The sequence below is a fragment of the Haemaphysalis longicornis genome, unplaced genomic scaffold (genome assembly GCF_048455015.1).
Source record: "Haemaphysalis longicornis isolate Haplotype H1 unplaced genomic scaffold, Haemaphysalis longicornis Haplotype H1 scaffold_12, whole genome shotgun sequence".
Taxonomy (NCBI): Eukaryota; Metazoa; Arthropoda; class Arachnida; order Ixodida; family Ixodidae; genus Haemaphysalis; species Haemaphysalis longicornis.
In genome coordinates, this window is record NW_027526225.1 from 122,308,296 (window position 1) to 122,324,489 (window position 16,194).

Below are 16,194 nucleotides of genomic sequence, written 5' to 3' on the forward strand. Positions count from 1 at the left end.
GGGAAAAGAGGACAGTTTATTGAAGCTTCCTGCTATCAGAATCATTACCATAAAACGACAGGCACTTCGTGCACTAATACAGAATATTCGAGCAGAAGCCCTTGCCGCAGTGACCTGCCCGCAGCCCAGTGGCCTAGCGCTCAAAAGCCTTCTTTATCGCCTCCAAGAACACGAAGCCAAGCTGAAACAGCTTGACAAAGAGCTTGAGCCCCACGCAGCCCCCGAATGTCTCGAAGAGGAATTTAACACATGCTTTGAATATGAGGAGATTATCATCGACACGAGAACAAGATTACGGTGCGCCTTACAAGACGGGATTACAGCAGAATATCAGCGTACTGCTGATGTATTATCCGGCATCTCCGACTCTTCGCTCGTAAAGAAGTCTTCAGGTAATCGTGCTCCGCATAATTCAATTCCGACACCGCCCATTACAATCGAGTACCCCGCTAATGAAGCCGTTCCGGGTGAAGCTTCAGCAGAAGATTTCCCAACTAAAAACCGTGAATTTATTCGTCCGAAGCACTCAGAGAAAACACCTAACGACAGAGACCAATGCCAGCGTGAGCCACCTTCAACAGTACTCGGCCAGGAGCAACTCCCACGGGGCCCGGATTATGACATGCTTCAGCGGATACATAGCGCACGCAAGGCAGCAGCAAGGATAGGCCTGAAGAACCGAGCCAAAGCCCTTTCTCCTTGCCAAACGTCATTCGCATCAATCAGACCTGCTCCCAAGCGCTCGACCCGTTTGGCACTTCAACTGAGGAAGCGCATCAATGACTGGACACTGTACGAACGTGGAAAGTTTAGGAGACCACCGAAGTCCTTGATTAGGCGCACCAAACAGACAAACCCTCGGATGCGGCAGAAAACTCCTCTGTTAAGCGAGGACCCCACAGCAGAAGAATACAGTGAAACCAGCACGTGGGATCTACACAAGTATCATCATCGACGGCTTCTGATCCCAAAGAAAATCGGCGAAACTCATGAGGAACTTACTTTCGTCCAACAAACTGTGATTGTTGTCGACAAGTCCGGAACTGTACACAAGTATGTTTGTCGGAAGCGCAATCGACGCTACAAACACCGCTGGAAGATCAAGCTGCCCTGATGGAACTGGACGAACACAGAAAGTGACTATGCCAGTGAAACGGACTACAGGGACGGGACAACTAGTTTATTCACTCTGTTGGGGCGGGGAGGATGTTGTGAAAGAAGATGTTCTCCGATTCCCGCGCATGCTGCCATTATCATCATCATTATGTAATAGAATTCATGGTTCCCTCTGCACGTCCCGGCCCTTTGTCTCCTGGTTTTCCACAACAGCAGGTTTGTTTTAGAAAGTAGCATTCTCGTCCACCTCATTACCTTGTTCATCCGTAGGGTTCTATTTACCATGGCCCTATACACCGTTAGCTCATTCCATGCCTCATCACACTCCTCACTCATCTTTTGGATCCGGCCCTTTACACCGAAGTAATTTTATGCACTACTATTTGGATTCATTTCATCAGCACATTTTTACCTCATCGTAGCAATGGCGCTCTTGGCCTTAGATGCCCTTGCACCAAAAAACCCCACCAAAGAGGGAATGCCAAACGCGCGAAGCTAGCGTCAGAGACGGACGAAGAGCGAGCCGTACAGCTTGCAAAATGCTGATAGTGGGCTTAACCAGGCCAAACCAAGCTTTTGCTTTGCATATTAATGGTAAGCTGAACCAAGTCGAAACCATGTTAGGGGTGACGCCCCTTAGAGGGTGCCGCTGTTGGCGTCTCCTGTCGCTGTTTTTATTCGTCTTCTCGTGTAGTCACGGTACTAAAACACCGAGAATCGCGTTTACGATTCGATCTACAACGTAACGTGCGTTAAAAAACATCGGCACCCTTGTTTACTGCTCGCGCAGGAGCGCTTCGTGGTGCGTACTAAAAAAATGGCTGGCGATTACGATACCCCTTAAAGCGATATTTTAAAGCAGCTGTTTAGCTGTTTGTACTGTGCAAAATATATTAAGGCGAAGAATTCCACACAAAGACATTTGTATGGTTACAAAAAACGTGTATTTGCAGTGGCTGACGATGCACAAGCACCGGTTTGGACTGTGCAAAATAGGTTAAGGCGAAGAATTCCACACGGATATATTTGTATGGTTACAGAAAAATTGTATTTGCAGTGGCTGACGATGCACAAGCACCGGTTGCCTCATCAATTGTTCAGCCCTCATTCTGGCTTCTCGCGTCGGCGGTGCTCAGCCTCCGCTCGGGCAGCTCGTGTAGATGCAGCGGCTGATGAAGCACACGACCAGTGGCCCCACTCGCAATTCAGCACTCACTCCCCAGTGCTGCAGGGGCTGAGGCAGCACTCGCGCGTTGGTTTTCTCCACGGCAGCGATGGTGAGCCTGTGCGGCGGCGGCGCGAAATGCCCCCTCAGGAAGGCACCGCGACCCGCGTTTTTAGGAAGCGAACGCACGTCATCGCCACGTGCAAGAACTCATCACGCGTTTGCCCAGCGCAGCACGACGAGCGTCTCGTGTGGGCACAGCACACTGCCCCCCCTCCGCCACCGCACACTTTCGGAGAGCGCTCGCGCCGCCATGGCGAACCGCCCTCTCCCCATAATTTGGGGGTTGTGGTTGCGGGAGAGGAAAAGGAAAGGAAATGCACCGTGGATATTTTGAGCTCGGCAGGGAGCTCACCTGCATATAACCCAGTGCAGGGGAAGGGAAGTAGAGGGGAAGGGGACAGTACAAAGTGGAGAGAGACAGAGAGAGAGAGAGCGGTATAAAGAGAGCTGTGAGTCCCACAAAGCTGTCAGTCTGGGAGTATAGTTGGTCGTGGTCCGGGCACATTAAGCAGTCACTGCAGTCCGGGCTACAGCCGCTGCGTGAGGCCCGTCGTCTCCACGTAATGGAGCAGTTGGGCGAAGACTTCCCGTTGGGTTGCCGCAGGCCCCTTCTGGAACACAACGTCCTCAATGCCGGCGCTGGGAAGGCCTCGATGCTGGAGTCCTTGTGCCCGTGCAAGTGCAGGGACATTGCAGCAGTCGAGCCGCATGCGGAGCAGGAGGCAGCGGGCTTCCCTGCTGATACGTGCAGGCAATGGTCGTGGCGCCAGGCCACTCACGACCCGAGGATCGGGGGGCATTGTCTGTACCATGCGGGCCAGAGCATTGCGGGCCTCTTCGAAGGCGGGGATGCCTTGGGAAACTGGAATGCCCTCCTGGTGAGCCTCCCTGGCTCGGGCGTCGGCGACCTCGTTGCCCCGGATGCCAGTAGAGCCGCTGGTCGCAGCCTCGAGAGGCAACAGTGTGCAGCTGGGGTACAAGGGAGTGCTCCGGGTAGCCGCTGCTGTTGGTGGGCTGGTTGACCGCGTGTAACCGCAGCAGGGCAGGCCTGGAGTCCGTGGGGTGGTTCTGGGGCCGCCATGGGGTGGTTCTGGGGCCCCCTCTCGAGAAGGACGCGGCCAGCTCCGCCCGTGTGGAGGAAGTGGGGAAGGGCAGGTGGCAGCTTTGGCTGGCTCTCAGCTCAGGCATCACGCACTCAGCCGCACCGTCGCACGTGCTGTCCTTGATGTAGCCGTCTGTGAAGATATGAAGGTAGCCGCCCAGCTCGTCCTGCAGCAGGGCGGGCCCTGGCGAATGGCTTGGGGTGGGGGTGTGAAAGTGAAAGTTCCTGAAAAATGAGACACCGTCGCGCACAATTTACGGTCTCAGAAGAAAACAAATAGGAGCTCCAGCAAAAAACTGTATTAAAAAAAACTCTACCCCGAAAGTTGCATTGCTTGTACGCACCAATAGTACTGAATATACGCCATTATCCAGCACTCGAATGTATTGAAACTTTCACTGAGTATTGCAATGCGACTATGCAATCTACGAGAAATTGTTCGATATGTGCGAAATACGACGTAACAAATTTTGATGTACGGGTGTTGGAGCGCGTGTGGTGGATCAAAGGTGTACTGTATAAAACTTTGCTCGGTAAACAAATGGATGTAATGTTTTTCGCATGGCCGCGTAAAACTGAAACAAAATAAAGTTATTTTGCACCTGTTAACGTTCGTAGCCAGGGCTTACACTGGGGGAAAGCGCTGCTTATTGTCAAGTTCCGTCGACAAGACCAATCTGGCATGAGTTAGTGCATGAGTTAGTTTTCTCAAGTTACTTGCAATAAACACGCAATAAATGACTTGCAATGAACATGCAATAGATGACTTGCCATATACAGTCACAGTATTTATTAGCAGCGTTAGCCTTGAAGTGTCAGTGATGTTGAGGCCCCTTTGCTATGTGTAAGACACAATTGCAATGTATGTCCGTGCATTCAAGCTCGCCGTCCCTTACAAGTTGCGCCACTTAGACTCCCAAGAGTATACCGGCCAGTACAGAATACTTTCACCTAATGGAATTGTGCGGACGAAAAAACACGATAAAAATTCTTTGGAGGCAAGACATGTTTGATTGGACGAATACAACTTCGCCCCAGGGATATCCTCGTCGCATTAAATGTTTCCCTGGATTCATCCCGCAGGAGGGTCGATGAATAATCGAATAACACTTTAAACCGGGCGTAACTTTTCTCTCTGTGTCCATACGAGGTAATGGAGTTACCAAGACGATAAGAATAGAAAGGGAAGACGCAGAGCTTCTAGGCGTGAAGGTCAGCTCAAGAATAGGCATTGAGGGCTCAGCTTTTTCCTAGCGCCTTTGGGAGAAGTACGGACGTTACGGTAGTAGCCCTCAGCTCCTTCCTCGAAATTAGGAAGAGATCGCATAAATCTGTGCTCCTCCGCCAAGCGATGCGTTAATGTCCTCACTGTAATATCGGCCAGCAGATACATAGTGAGATACAGTTGCGACATACACTCGAACCTCAAGAAACCTAGTGCTCTGGCCTCTATTTTTTTTGTAACCAGCCATGACAATTTTTTTAAATAAGGCATTCTTGGATGTTTTTGAGTTGTCTGTGACCGTATTTACTAGATTCTAAGCACCCCCTTTTTCCCATGATAGCGATGACCAAAGGGAGGGGAGGGGGGCTGGTTAGTTCGGAAAACCTAAATTGCCGTTCCCACCCCCTACACTTTTTTTTAGTTCCGTACCTCAACGAGCCTGGGGCAAGAAACAATGTTTATGAACCCGCAAATCACGTCTGATGCTCAGTTACCCTCACTACCATTCCATTTTGTTGTGCAGCTTGGACCGCCGCTATCAGTATCTTCAGGAGGTCGTCTGCTGTTCCGTGTAAGTGGTTTGTAATTGAAAACTTCATAAATGACTTGGCAACAACATCAACTTGTGGCCACTTCCACGCGTCTGAAATCCACCTTGCAATGGTTGCTTAGAGAAAGGGGTGCTTATATTCGTACGCAAACATTTCTTCTATTTTTTCCCCGAAAGTTGGGGAGGGGGCTCAGAAAAGCAAAAATATGATTTAACAACGTACGGGTACGGCTTAGTTGGTGCTCCATTACAACTACGTTAGGCGCAGCAAAGAAAACACAGGACGCGGGAGGCTAGGAGCAGCGCTACTTACAAGGCTGTAAGTAGCGCTGCTCGTTGTCTCCCACGTTCTGTGTTTTCTTTGCTGCGCCTAACGGAGTAATAATAGCAGAAATATGGCGTGTATGTGCTTAGCTGCTTTCGGAGTCTCGGTTCCGGTTAGAGTTGGGCTTCCGCAAAGCTGGCCATCAAATACTGTTGGTCCGCTGTGACATGCGTCAATAAAATCGAGTAAAAAATATAATTGGATAAACGTGACGGGAGCGGTGTTAGCTGGTGAAGCGATGTATTTGCAACGCAATGCTGTCTGCACACAAGCGGCCAGGCTTGTGCTGCCCACTCCTTCGTCGGCGTTGGGGCTGAGTGAGCAAGGCGTTACGCGACGCTTTATACTTTTTTTTTCTCGAGTCGTGGCACAGCCCCCGGTGGTAAGCGACAAGCCTGGCTGAGGCCGCTGCAGAATTAGCAGTGCACTTAAGATGACCGGTGTACCACAGACCGTAAAAAAAGGCCTGCCCCCACAGCTGACCATAATGTTATGATGATGTTTGGTCCTGAACTAGCGATGTCTTGAACACGAAGACATGTCTTGAGGGCACTGGAAACCTCCATGGGCGCTTGGCCGTGGCTGTCATGGCCACCTGCACAGTATTAAGGCGAAAGAGCGCTATATGATATTTTTCATATCGGGGCGAAATTTTCGCGGCCCAAATTGTGCGGAATTGTGTCTCCAACTATTTGTTGAATTCAGAATTTCTTTAGAAGTTATTTGCGGCTTGCCAGTACTTGTCTTCATTTTAACGATACAAACACGTGCTAACGGTGCGTATTCTGCCGCACATAATGCCTGCCTCTTCTTAGTATCTACTTGCACCACGGTCCCACGATTTCACGTAGCAGTTCTTCAGATCAAAGGGCCGTGGCGGCAAAAATGACATTTGTGTTTCTGTCCTAGATTTCTATTAAAGCTTAGAAGAGTCTGACACAAATCACTTCGAACTTGTATTTGGTTAACAATAGTTGGACGCTCAAAAGACGATAGGGAAAGCCTTTTTACGAACGCCCTCGCAAGACCATTACATTTCATTACGGCGAGACTGCCGTAACTACCGCTTGTATATTTAGTAGTGGTATGTGAGAAAGCGAATTCCCCGTACCCTCCACTTGGCTGTCACTGTAAATACAAATAGCACCGTGGATGAAGATGTGGCATCGATCAGCACCCCGCTATTTTATTGGTATAACATTTTGTTGTTCCTACTTGTTCTTAACATTATTGTTCCTACTTGTGAAGAAAAGCATGCTTTGTGGATAACGATTCCATCGCTACACCGAGCTTAGCATTGGAAATACGGTACTGTGGAGGCCGTTTCACTATTTACACAAACGCAGCAGTCGATTGCATACATTTTTTAGAAAAGAGGTAATAGAACTGAAGTTGTCAACAAATGAAATAATTTCGAATGCTTTGCCTGAGCTTACCCGGCAAGGCAAATATGATTGGATTCAGGAAGTGCGTTCGGAAGATCCGTGTGAGTTGGCTGCCTTTTCGCGTTAGCAAGCGTGAAAAAATCGCTGAAGTTCCCTGCGATATCGCGAGCCTTCGAAGAGACCGATGTACGCTTCCCTGGAGCGGAAGTAATCAACTTGACCGATGTTGGGTATGAATAATTGATGATCGTACTGGTTGCTTCCGTCCTCCTGGGGTTGGTGTTCCGTATCGAGGTCTCGTCGGTGCCTTAAGCACTTCCGTCCATATTTCTTCACACCGCACGGGTCCGCACGTTGCTCCCGGATGTATTCTGAGGCGACCATTTGTTGCGATGACAACTTCTCAAAGCCTTATTCCTTGTACTTTGTGTTAATTTAGAGGCATGTCATCGGAAATTTCAGAGTTCCTGAAGAGGGGAAGAGGGGGGGGGGGGGGGGGCATTAGGCCAAGGAAATGTGTTTGTTACGTGTGTGTGTGTGCGGGGGGGGGGGGGGGGGCACGGCTTCGCAAGAGCATAAAGTTGAGCACGGACGTATAGTAATTTCTTCTGTTCTTGCTTTATCGCTGCATTGTTTTCATATATGCCGGCATGTTGTCCACAGGCACGTTTCAGATATTTTGCTAAGACATTGCCAAGCAGTCGACGTCACTGTTTTCTATTCGACTAAAATGTTGAATAAGATATTCCTTCATGCATGCTGTCGATGCTGTTGTTGTTTTCATAATTGAATACAAATATCCAGAATAACGGTAATCGATGTTGTCGCGAGCGGAGTACGCCACTTCAAAATCGGTTGGGAGGAATTGCTTTCATATCCGTGATGCGACTGTGAAGGAGCTGGGCAGCCAGCCGCTCCGTTTACGTGTGGCCAGGCTTGGGTTCCATCCCCGCCGCCGAACAGGTGTCCGAACACGGGGCCAGTGTGAAGGAGCTCCTACTCCCACTTCATGCTTTCGTTAAAAGCCTAGAGCGGCAAGAAATGGTACAAATATGTGGGCAGCTATAAATGTTCTGCATTAAAAGGGAGCGCGAACTCTACTTTGACTCAGCTGTTTTAGATAGAAGGCACTGTTCGCAGTCATAGCGACAAAAGCAGTAGTGCAGAAAGGTCCTTCTTTACGTAAAACACGGGAGTGGCTGGCCGGCGCTTTGCTGAGTGCTAACTGTGGGCACGCGGCGGAATCTCGACACATGCACGATTGGGCTGACAGGAAGCGTCGTGCGCAACTGCATCCATGTGTCGCTGTTGTTACGCCCACGGAAAGTGCTTTCGTAAAATTGCGCAGATTGTTTTTTTGACTGATCGCCTGTACACGTTCAACTGTACACTACCGTTCAAGCGGTGAACTGCAAGCCAAACACGACTTACACTAAATGTGGGGGGCTGGGTCAACATCAACACTTTTCATATGACCACAGCGGGCAAGTTACGCCTTGGTGCTGAGCGACCGGAGTTCCCCTTAATGCCGGGCAACCTACCTCGCACTGAGGATGAGAGAGAAGGCAATGGAGGGCACGCGCAGCGTGTGCACTGCGAGCGAGATACAACAACAACAACAACAACAAAGAGGCTGTGGCAGTGCGTGCCTGAGCTTCGGAGAAATCAGACGTGTGCAGACGGGCTCGGTTCTCACTAAAGGTGTGGTTGTCTGGGGAAACGGTGTCTTCCTTGGGAGCCGCGGGCGGGCGCTACGACCCCGGTACCACATCCTATAGCTCTCAAGTTCGAAAATCAAGTTTTTCTGGCGAGTTTGAGAGAAGGAAACCAGAAATAAACAACGATTGCACATTTTGACTCGGGGTCTGTGTTCACTGCCAAGTAATATCGAAATTCAGGAGGGTGAGGCGTTATTCAAGGTACGCAAGAGAACGCGTTTGTGTCTTGAAGTAAGTTGAAGTTTTTCTTAACCTCACCCAGCTTTATTCCACCTGAGAAAGCTGTTTCCGTCCCTTCAGAGAAACGCATTTACCTCAACCTCTGGGAAGTCCGAAGCGGACGCCTCATTCGGTTTACTAACGGGAAAATTCCACGTGATATGCTATTCTTGTGGTTTTGCCTAGATGGCGGTTTTTGGCAGTTCCTAAAGCTCTCCGTGAGTCTTGAAGAAAACATGTACACAATAGCGTGAATTGTCCATTGTCATGCGTTAATGGCAAGTTGGAACACTGAGGGTTGATTTGATTGATTGCAGGGTTTAACGCGCCAACGCAACACAGGCGATGAGGCGCGCCGTAGTGTAGGGCTCCAGATTAATTTTGACCACCTGGGGATCTTTAACGTGCTCCGTAATCTCGTACACAGGGGGCGTTTTTGCTTTTCGCCTTCATCTGAAAAGCGTCCGAGAATCGAACCCGCGTCCTCGTGTTCAGCAGCACAACGCCTTAGCCACTGAGCCACCGCGGCGGGTTGGAAAACTGATGATGCGCTGCTGTTATCCTCTATCGTTCAAAAGCTAACTGCATCCGGCAGAAGCCCGACACGCCATGACAATGAACTTTTGCCTGCTTTTAATTCCGTGTGTGCCCATCAAAATAGGGGTAATCGTAGTTGCTGGTCATGTAAGAGAAAATCGCTCCGGTCGCTTAACTTTGGAAGCCTTATCAGATTGGCATTTCATGATAAGAAAACTCATGATGTATCAACAGGCCCAGGGTAGGGTTTTTTGTCTCATCGCATGAATACGCGCAGAAATATGCAGCCCCAACAGGACAGCATAAGAATGTCATGGAATTAAAATCGCAAAGTCTTGACGTCTTTAGTTAAGGTTTTTGCGTTAACAGTGGCGTTAACTACAGTCATTTTAGAACCAAAACAGGAAGCGGTTATTGTGCGGAACTGAACCACTTGCCCCCCTTTTTCTTACATTTGTGCTGCTTCTTTCTTAGATTAATTCTAAAAGAATAAAAAGTACGTAAAACTCATTTGGTAGTGCGCCGTGTAACAACAGCAATGTTTCCGCACCAAAGTGGCTGTTGAGACGATCATGACGCCATCATCGTGCTTCCGCATAACCAGAGTCCCTCTGGTATAACGTACGTGCTTAACGCCTCAGTTTTTACGGGTTTCCGCTTTTCTAAAAAGCGCTTCAGACCCTCAGATTTACCCAAACTTAGCCCAGACACTCGAAAGCAGTCTCACACGCGACCGGTATTCCTCGCTCGTCGGTGTTTACGGAGAGCATTCCACTGTTCACGGTGAGACGAGATGCCCTTCGGGTGTGTTCGACTCGACGCAAACGAAGGAACTGAAGTGTTTTAGGGGCGAAGCTCCTTAAGTCATGGGTCTGTCCATCCCTTGTGTCTCGTGGTACGTGACCGCCGCATGCTTTCGGAGGTGTCGCAAAGTGGGCCGCGTTGCACGCGCAAGAACCGGCTGCAACCGGCAGCGCAAACTCGGCACCGGGAGCGCGAGCTTGTCTGTGTTCGCCAACGGAGGCGCGAGCGCACGTGCACTGCGAGGGGGAGATCACGCAAGAGATCACGCCACGAACGCAGGCAGTCGTTCTCGGAGATCGAACGAGACGCAAGGACCTTTGCTCGTTTCCTCTCGTCTTGTTCGGGCACAAGTTCGCCCTAAATAAAAGTTCTTTCTTTACCGTTGTGTCCCATCCTACGTGACAAATTGTGGTGGAGGTGCGGGGTACTCCTCGATGGCGCGGGGTCTTTCACCAGGTCTGGGCCTGGGGGCATTGACTCCGAAAATAAAAGTTGATTTGTACAATGTACGCACACAGTCTTACGTCTTTCTTATGATGTAATGGGCGAACTTTCACGGGAGAGTTACGGTTACCGATGATCTCCCCCTCTCGAGCTTCGCCCCACTTATCATCATTCATTCCGTGGATATGGCGTGAATTTTTTTTCTCTGATTATGTGTCACGCGCGTAACTTCGATGATACCCGCGCACGCCTAATATTGAAGGAGATTTTTTAACACGAAAGTGATTTATGTATTGGTACACAAACCTAACCGACATCACATCCGTCACGGAAATGACATCACTAGAAAAAGTTCCATTACTTGACGCGGCGGCGCTAGGATTCGAGCCCAGATCTCTTTGGCCGCAACGGGAGGTGAGAAGCGCTGCACCTACTGGGACATAAAGTGAAGCCCTGAGAGGTATACGAACGCGCATTAGGTCCTTCCCTCTATCTTTCTCCGTTCAGATGGTGCTTCTGTCTAGGACAGGTGAAGCGCAGTAGTGCGTCATGCTGCTAATGAGCGCCGATAGTTGACGCGTCGATAGGGCAGCGTACAGCAGCGTTTGTCCGTCCGCCTCCTATTCTGCGGCTGTGATTGCCCCGTGCAACTTATTCCTCCACCGTGGCTCCGTGTAGGAAAACTGCTGCATTAAGGCAGAAAGGCAACGACGCCGACTGGCGAATGTCGCTCTCCTGGTTGCTTTCGTGCGACGAGACAGACGCCAGAGGGAAGCGGAACGCGTTCACGCATTCACAATCCAACTACGCTGCGAACTCTGCCTGTCGCGTTCCGCAAGCTCAGCTCGTCGCAACGCAGGCGACTTCCATACACGCCACGGAGCACGACCGAGGAGGTCGCACGTTTGCTGAAGCGACCAGCCAACAGGACTCGCTCGCCAAGCCCACCCACATGTCACCTAAGTGGAATATATGCAGCCGAAATAGACTGCGCAAATGACCATCCCTGTGCCGGCGAATTGTTTGAGAATAGGTACAAGAAGCTTTATGAGAACAAAGCGAGAGTGGTCCGCCCTCTTGCCCTCCGCTTTGAGGAGCACATGACTCAGTACTCTTTCAAGATATGCCCATCAACTCCTGTGAGTTTCTCGGCGCTTTAGCCCCCTGGGACTATAGTGCTGTAAAATGTGACCTGTATTTGTTAAAATACGACAAGAAAGCTTTTCCACACCAGTTTTTACGCCAAGATTTCTTGCACTTAAGAATAAGTACAGTAGCTATTGCCCCTACTTTACTGATGGGTCAAAAACTACTGGTCACCCTGGTTATGCTTTTATAAACTCAGCAGTCACTATAGCAGAGAGAATAGCTGATGAGGGCAGTGTCCTCACTGCAGAGGTCTGTAGTATAACATCAGCTATTGAAGACATAATAGCAAATTGACTACAAGAAGGGGCAATTTTTACAGATGCATGCTAGGACCTCCCTTGTCCCTTCAAAAAATGCAGGTGTTGGTATGCTAAAAAATCGTCTGTGTTGCCTTACATCGGCAGGGGTTTCAGTTATCTTTTGTTGGCTATCAAGCCACATTGGCATTCCAGAAAATGAAACCGTCGATAAAGCAGCATACGATACCAAGCAATGTGTATAATACGAAGGGCAAGGTCCTTACCAGGGCACTAAAATACCATACGAAAGTCAATTACAGTGTACTGCCAAAGACAATGGACAGACACAAGGGAAATAAGTTACACCTGGTGAACCATACCTGTCAGAATGAAAAAGTTGCAAACGTAGAAACCACGTTTTTGAGGTTATTTTATGCTGACTGGAGTAGATCACACTGTGCTCACACACGGCTTCCTGATCCAAAAAGAACAGAAACCTGTGTGGGACCACTGTGGAGATCCTCTTACTGTAGTACATGTTCTAGTAAGCTTCCCACACCTTGAAGCAGCACGCATCACAGATTTCAGAGCATTATTCATCTTTTGCATTCCTTTACATGCCATGCTTTTACTTATTGATGAGCCATTGGTGAATTTAGTAATTTATTTTTATTTCTTGAAGACACCGTCTTTATACACCGATTTTAGCTACTTAATCTTTGAGTGCTTTTAAAAATGGTTTTAATCTTCCCAACACCGTAAATAACGTCTTTTAACTTTCACTTCACCATTTACCCGGTGTTTGGCGCATTATAACCGAGCGGTTGCTGTGCCAAAAAACCTCAACTTCATCATAATAATAATAATCATCATCACATCCACAGGGCTGCTGCCGAACCGCAAATCATGATCATTTATTTGTAGCACACCGTGGCTTCACCAAATGACAACCCGTTCGGTTTTGTTCGACGGTTCGCGAGTGCATGGGGTTTCAATCTGATTTACGCAGTGCTCCGGCGCGTGTAATCCAATGTGTAATGATGTGCGTCTAACGGAGCCATATCGGCAGCGGCTAGTAGAGCACGCCGACACGACGTCGTGGCCGCGTCGCAGAGGCTCGCCCCTTCGGGGCTCGTTCCTAATTGCAGGCATTAATAAAGGTTGTTCTCTCTCTCTCTCTCTCTCTCTCTCTCGATGAAATATGAATAGCGACCTGCAAGTTCATATCGATGCGCGCATAAACATTGCGCGCTCCTGTGAAGTCACATTTCACTTTCGTGTTCTACAGATTCCCATGGATGAGGGATAAACCATATTTTTTTGTTTTACGTAAGCCCATCACAGCTTTAATTAAAAACTTTGAGATGCTAAAGGGAACTCGGTCGTAATTGAGGGCCTCTGATGAAACACGCACGTATGCTCGGCAGGATAACGCGGCAAGTACACACGCACGACACAGACGAGTATACTGTCCAGTTTTTTTTCTGTCACGGAAGAAAGTTTAATTTGCAGTAATAGTCTCCGTTCTTACAACAAGGGAATTTAATTCAAGTTTAACCAGTGGAGAAGGAAAAAAGGGGGGAGGGTAGAAAGGCGCTTTCATCACTGGTGTTTTAATGCGTAGCATTCTTTGCCGAGTACCCCCCCCCTGCCAGCACTGGTTAACGCCCTGCATTTGCACATTAAATGGTAACTTCGCGACATTTCACAGAATTAAAAAAAACCCAAAAAATAAAAGATGAAAAATAGCACACCGCGATTCGTGCAACGCCGTGAATTTTCAGAGTAATTCAATTTCGGGACAGTTCAAATTTCATGGTTTTAATAGAGTAAATGAAGATAATTTGTAGAACAAAATTTTGAAATCCCAAAAGATAAGAAAATTGCCAAAAATAGCGACAATGGCGAGCCATGTAACGCCCTTCGTTTGCACAGAAATGCATATTTGGCTTAAGTATCATTTGTAATCGTTATGATAACGTAAATAGAGATAATTGGTCGGACAGACTTTGAAAAACCAAAAATATTGCCTGTAAATAACTCACCCTAGACAAGCGGTACGGATTAGTAGACAATTCTCAGGATTTCCGCTATATTTCTTTTGGGGGAAAGAGGTTGCTAGTGGCGAATGATAATAGAGGTTTAAAACAGAAGGAATGGGAAAAAATAAATGGGAAACGAAAAACATAATAAAAGGAAGGGTGCAATGAGGAGAAAGAAATAAAGACAGACAGAGAGTCATTAAAAAAACGTACAAGGAACAAAAAAAGGAAAGGAAGGAAGATAACAAGAAAAGGAGAAGAAATAAGGAGAAAAAGCGAACTGAAAAAGAGGGAAAGGAAAGAAAAGGCAGGCAGGGAAGAAAGAATAAAAAAAAAGATAGAAAAACAACCAGATGAAGAACGAACGAAGGAGAGAAAGAAATACCTACCGCCAGGCATACATAAATGAAGGAAAAAAGAACTGTCCCAATACTTCCCTCATTGCTAAAATGAAACAAAAGCAAACAGAAGAATGATAGACGAAAAGAAACAAAGAATGCTGGCCCTACCATTCTGCATGATCTCTGCTGAACGGATGCCTAAAATATATAAGGCAGCGAAGTAGCTGTGTTTAACCACAGGGGGATAACTCGGCTGCACATAAGTGACGCTTGATGGAAATGGTGGCACGTGTTCACTAACAAAAGTTGAAACAGAAGTTACGGGATCTTCCTATTACAATGTCACGATGCGCGAGCATCGCTTCTTCTCGTAAAGTTGTCAAAGCGTGTGTGCGGGTGAGTTCTCGTCCATGTCGAAGGGCAACTGAGGAATGCCAGCTTCGTGTGACATCTGAGGGCAGCGGTCTCCGCCATCGGACCTTACGAGTATGTCCTTGGGCTTACCTTCCGAATTACTAGTACGTAACGCGAACGTTGAGCCTAATGACGTGGCAATCAACGCCAAACGCACTTTACATGAACACGCGGTCGAGCTTTAGAAAGGAAGAATGCCGATCCAGCAAGAGAGAGTATGCATTACTAGGTGGTGCCCATTCACAGTGGATACGCGTAGAGCGGCTCGCCGGGCCCCAACAAACACAAGCTACTTCTTTAAAGCGCAAGCCCTGAAGCGCAAGCATTGAACAAAAAAAAAAATGGACGCGTATCTGCTCCTTTTGTTGCAAATGTCGCCGGAAGACGATAGTCGACTGGCGCCCCTGCCAAGTACAGGCCTCCCTTTTCTTTCCTCGCTCACCTTTCATGCTGTTCTTTTCCCATCTCGTTCCTCCCAAGATTAAACGCTACAGATTTGCTCAGGTCAATTTAAATTTACCGCGTTGTACTGCTCCAAGTAGGGTGACTCGATGCCAGCGCTGCCGTACGGCGGAGACACGCGTGGATCAAGGCACCCTACTGCAACGTTTATAGAACCACGATGGCCTACTCCGCGAGCGTTCCAACCGGAATGCGGAACCTATCTAGTGGAACCTTTCGTTGCTGTTGTGGTTTGATTTTGTCGAATTCCGCCAGGTAGCACGGGCAACAGCTGGCGACGGTTTTCTGCGGTTTATGGAGTATTTTATTTGCTATCGCAAGAAGCAAGCATCCGGATTTTTTTTAATACAGAAAAACTGCTAATGCCACTCATGTATTAATTTTCTGCCTCATATTTGCGTAATGTCTTGTTCTTCTTCAACAATGTTGACAAGTATGAACCTTACACCGGACTTAGACGTTTAGATTTGGCTGTGAGTATATGAGACTATTGCGCAGATTTTGTTTCACTTTGGCCGGGTGGCTGAATCGAGTCACAGACAGACAGACGGACCGACAAACAGACAGACCAAAATTTCTGCGTTGAAGTAGCCCAAGAAAGACTATCGTCTTTAAAACTCGACGTCCGGTGTCAGGAATAGAAACAGTTCCTTCCTGAAGCCTCAGAGGTTCAACCCCGCGAACTTGAACTAGGCAGTAGCGGCAAGCCGGTCGTCCACGCAAATACACCGCAGATGAAGGGAGCGCAAGAACGCTGCCAGACGAATGCGTAGGCAGGAAGCAAAGTCCAGCGTCACTTCTCGAAAGGGCGGCATGAACGGGCAGCTGTGCGACGCGCAGCAGACAGATCAACGCCGGTCGAAAGCGTTGAAGCAAATCGTAGAAGATATTATC

General features: G+C 48.4%; 1 long non-coding RNA gene across 1 annotated transcript in view; it reads left to right on the top strand.

The window, feature by feature from the left end:
- The window catches only part of LOC144162153 (uncharacterized), an 80,205-nt gene extending 74,974 nt beyond the window's left edge, over positions 1-5,231 (top strand). Inside the window, exon 3 of the long non-coding RNA XR_013320630.1 lies at positions 5,195-5,231. This is a non-coding gene — a long non-coding RNA (uncharacterized LOC144162153). The remainder of the gene's footprint in view (positions 1-5,194) is intronic.
- Positions 5,232-16,194: the final 10,963 nt, after the last annotated feature.